The 4,517-nt window shown below is 38.3% G+C and overlaps 1 pseudogene; it reads right to left on the bottom strand.

Annotated features, from left to right (window-relative positions):
- Positions 1 to 1,719: 1,719 nt before the first annotated feature.
- Positions 1,720 to 2,971, bottom strand: LOC138804089 (vacuolar protein sorting-associated protein 37A pseudogene; annotated as a pseudogene).
- Positions 2,972 to 4,517: the final 1,546 nt, after the last annotated feature.

The following is a 4,517-nucleotide window of genomic DNA, read 5'->3' as shown; positions in this document are numbered from 1 at the left end:
GAAGCCTTGTATTTGCCCTGGTTACTAGCCTCGAATTCACTGGTTAGAATCCTAGCTGAGGCCATTCTTGATCATCCTTGTCTATAGTTTTCACGCGTTCACAGCTGGAGAGTATTCACTATGTTTAGTCCTGCAAATTAGACTCTGACTTTCCAGTATAAAATTACAAATTTGTTTCTTTTCACATGTTGTCATAAATTTCTTATAAGGACCCAAATAATAGTCATCCCTGGGCAAATGAGTCCATCAACAATGAGGAGAGGACTCTGGAGGTAGTTTGGATCTTAAAATATTAAAAATAGCATTTTTGCTTAGATGCCTTTCTGAATAAATCTAATTTAAAATAAACTAAGTATAAAACTGGGCACTGGTGGCTCATACCTGTAGTCCTAGCTACTCAGGAGGCTGACATCTCAGATCATGACTCGATTCCCACACAGGCATGTAAATCTGTAAGCCTCTTATGTGGCTGCAATGGTAAAGCACTAGCCATGAGCATAAAATTTAAGGAACAATAACACTGAGTCCCTGAGTTCAAGTCCCATTACTGAAATAAATAGATTAGTAAATAAAATAATTTATTAATCAACTAAATATAGCTACTCTGTGGCTGTACATTTAAGAGACAATTTTCTAAACATTCCAGAGAGAACATGAGATGAAATAAAGTCATATATGTTGATGCTTGGTTTTGTTATCAATGCCATGAGAATGTATCAAAGAGTTTGATCTAGAATAAATGAGTATATTGATTGAACTCTATTATTCCTGACAACTGAGATGACAGTTTGAATATCTGGTGAATGAAATCATGTATTGATTCTTATCTAAATGACAGGTGTTCACTTTTCAAAAAGGAAGATGAAGATGAGAATTTTTTAGTTGGATTGAGGGCAGAACATATTTTGGGAAGTTGACACACAAAATATCAATCAATAGACTATCTTTTAAAGAGTTTCCTTAGGACAATAAAATATATGTAGGGGTAGCAGAGTAACATGTAAAATATATCATTCAGTTTAGAGGACTTGTGAAAGGATTAAAAAGGTGATTAGGTTTCCATGGAGATATTTTTTAAATTTTTTTTAAATTAATTTTTTAAAGTTTTATTATTGTGAAAATACCATACAGAGGGGTTACAATTACATGAGCAATGTAATTAAGACATTTTTTGAATTTTTTTATTTATTAAAGATATATATATATATATATATATATATATATATATGGTATATTTATATGTTATAGGTATATATCTGGCACATTGGCTGGTTTGATATTTTCTGGTATTATGAATATTTAAAAACAAATTGCTTTTGAAAGTTTTATTCAAAAAGAAAGAAAAAGAGAGGGTGTGGGTATCTTTCCATAGCTGAAAGTACTTAAAAATTACTGAGAGGAAAATAATCTAAAGAAGATATCATTCTTGATAAAGAAATGAGGCAGTTTCAAATTAAAAGTACAAGATTAAGTACTTTTCATAAAATATTAAAACTAAAATCACATGCATAAGGTATTTAATTATAAGAATAGCAGTGAAATTTTAAAAGGACAGGATTTATCAATGATAAATAGGCGTTTTTAGTGCAAATACTGCAGAAAAATTTTCCAAGCAAAGATCATAATCATTCTAATCTATATAAAAAACAATCTCAGTTCTTTAAACAATGTAGAGTACATCTGAATTCAGCCATTTCAATGAAATGCCAACTTACAAACCTTAAATCTAAAATAATGTACTTAGTTTTATGTCTCATTTCTCTCTTGGCGGTCCATGTTTTCAGGAAAATCTGTAATGGACCATGAAGTTGGCTGTGCATTGCTATCACTTGTTTAAGTTTCTCTTCCTTGGCTCTTCTACAGTGGCAAACTGTTCTTTTTTCCATGAAGCTACTGAGAAAATCATCTATTTCAGTTTTTCCCTCCGAGAAATCTTCAGCAATATTATCAGATTCTTCCTCAGCTTCATGTGCAGCGACTTTCCATCTTGCCTGTAGGGCACTTGCACTACAACTCTCACTCAGTTCATGTTGTCTCTGCCTCTTCTTTTCAAACGTAGATTTCATTTGTGTAAGTAACTCATACTTATCTAAAACAGTTTGCCTTTTGGCTTCCAAACTGGGCTCCAAGAGGAGAGTTTTCTTGCTAATTCCTCAATACTTTTTACTAAATCACCCTTGTCATTAATAATTTGTTTTAGTTGAGGTAAACTCAAACTGTTCTAGTAATACTTCCTCTTGTTCATTCATATCTGTGAGTTGTGACACAATTCTGAGAGTTCTGGAAATGCATCAGGGACATCTGGCATCTTGTACCCAAAACCATTTTGGCTTATAGGTGTTGAAGTTTCCATTGTGGGAACAGGCAATGGCCGACTTGAAAGGACACCAAATGTAGGAGCAGCAGACTTGGCTGTTGTATAACTTGTTGAAGAAGAAACAGTGTCAGTAACAAAGAAGTTATGTTCTGTTAGCTTCTTGAGGAGGATATGCAGGAAGAAATGGAAAACCCTAAGAAGCATAAGGAGGCAGCCCACCTGGGTTACTATACAGGTATGGAAATGCTGTTGAAGTGGGAGCTAAAACAGGAGAATTCTTCCAAAACTCATCCAACAGACTCTGGCTAATCTTTCCAAGATCTGAGTGTATTGTAAAATTGCTTACTAATTGAGAGGTAACATATATTCCATGTTTATCCATTAAAGGATGTCAGATTGGTGGATAAACACTGATTGCTGGTTTTTCCTGAGGAAACTGTGGAGGAAGTACTATATTAATGTTAATTGTCAAGTTGTTTACAGTGAAGGGCAATCTGTATTCCACATCTTTCTGTATTTCAGCTATACTGGAGTGGGAGTTCCGGAGGGACTCGATCAAGCACTGCTTCTGCTGTTGGAGGCTGGTGAGGCCACCACCAGGGATCCTGCTGTGGAGAAGGAGGCGCTCTTGGTCAGGGGAAAGAGCCAGCTCATCCTCCTCGCGTCCCTGGGGCAGGAGGCCCTACAAGGTTTGGGCCTGCTTCTCCCAGAGGCTGCCTGGCAGGTCTCCAGCTACAGAGGAGTGGCCTGAAATACCCAAGGTTCGAGTCCGGTTGTGTGTGTGTGGGGAGGAGCAGAGGGGCAGGCCGTGGGGCAAGCCAACGGCGCCTTTTACCAAGTAAACCAGGTTCCTGGTCCCCGGGTTTGGGGGACCATGACATAACTGGAGAGAGCTGGAGAGAGGTAAATTGTCAAGCAGGACACAAGCAACCAGGATCCTACCCTTGGAGGCCCAGGTGCTCCAGACTGGCTAGCCAGTCAGATTGTAACCTGGCTGCGCTCGGCGTGCCTGGCCTCGTCCTACCATGAGCACATTTCTTATCAAGCATTGCTGCCTACTCCTTTGTTTCCCTTTGCCATCCCTGCTGCGACACCCCCTCTCCCCCATCTAGTCCCCCGACTCCTCCCCAAAGTTCTAAATTTCATTTTTCAACTTAATGTCTTGTATATTTCATTGTTGTAATGGGTTCCTATTTAAACAATTTGTTTTTCCCTTCCCCTCCACAAATTATACCAACATTAACTACAGTGAAAACAGGAGTTATACCGTGGGGGAGGGACACACCAAGCAACAACAACAACAACATATAACCCTGGGCTGGGAAGGTCGCTCAGTGTTAGAGTTCTTGCCTTGAATGCAGGAGGCCCTGGGTTCAATTCCTCAGTACCACATAAACAGAAAAAGCTGGAAGTAGCACTGTGGCTAAATAAGTAGAGCACTAGCCTTGAGCTGAAGAGCTCAGAGACAATGCCCAGGCCCAGAGTTCATGCCCCACAACCGAAAAAAAAATCACTTTATAAAACATTAGAAGCAATAGAAAGCAAGAAAAAACACTTCAGTCCTTATCTTGAGGTCCATTTTGCCTAACTTCAACTTATCTGTCTTTTTCTGCTTGACTCAATACATACACTGGTTATTGCAAATTAGGGAAACCATGGGACCTATGTTTCTTTGGGCCTGGCTTACTTCACTTAATATAATTTTTTCCAAGTCTGTCCATTTCCTCACAAATGGGGCAATGCCATTCTTTCTGATGGAGGCATAGAATTCCATCGTGTATATATACCACATTTTCTTGATCCATTCATCTACTGAGGAGCATCTGTGTTGGTTCCATATCTTAGCTATGGTAAATAATGCTGCAATAAACATAGTTGTGTTGATAGCTTTAGTATGGTCTTGTTTCTGATCATTCGGGTAAATGTCCCAAATTGAGTCAAAGGGGAGCTCTATGTGGAGTCTTTTGAGGAACCTCCATACTACTTTACAAAGTGCTTGAACAAGTTTACACAACCACAGACAATGCAGTAAGCTTGGACAGTTTTAAATTAGCTACCAACATATTCTTTTTATATGTTTTTATTGTAAAAATATTGTACGGAGGGGTTACAGTTACATGAATAAGGTAGTGAGTACATTTCCTATCCAGAATTGTTACCCCCTCCTTTGTTTTTGCCCCTACCATCCCTTCCCTCCCCA

This window comes from Dipodomys merriami, unplaced genomic scaffold, assembly GCF_024711535.1.
Source record: "Dipodomys merriami isolate MVZ:Mamm:240054 unplaced genomic scaffold, mDipMer1.0.p SCAF_3554, whole genome shotgun sequence".
Lineage (NCBI taxonomy): Eukaryota > Metazoa > Chordata > Mammalia > Rodentia > Heteromyidae > Dipodomys > Dipodomys merriami.
The sequence above is the reverse complement of the archived record's forward strand: the minus strand, read 5'-3'. Positions and strand labels throughout refer to the sequence as shown.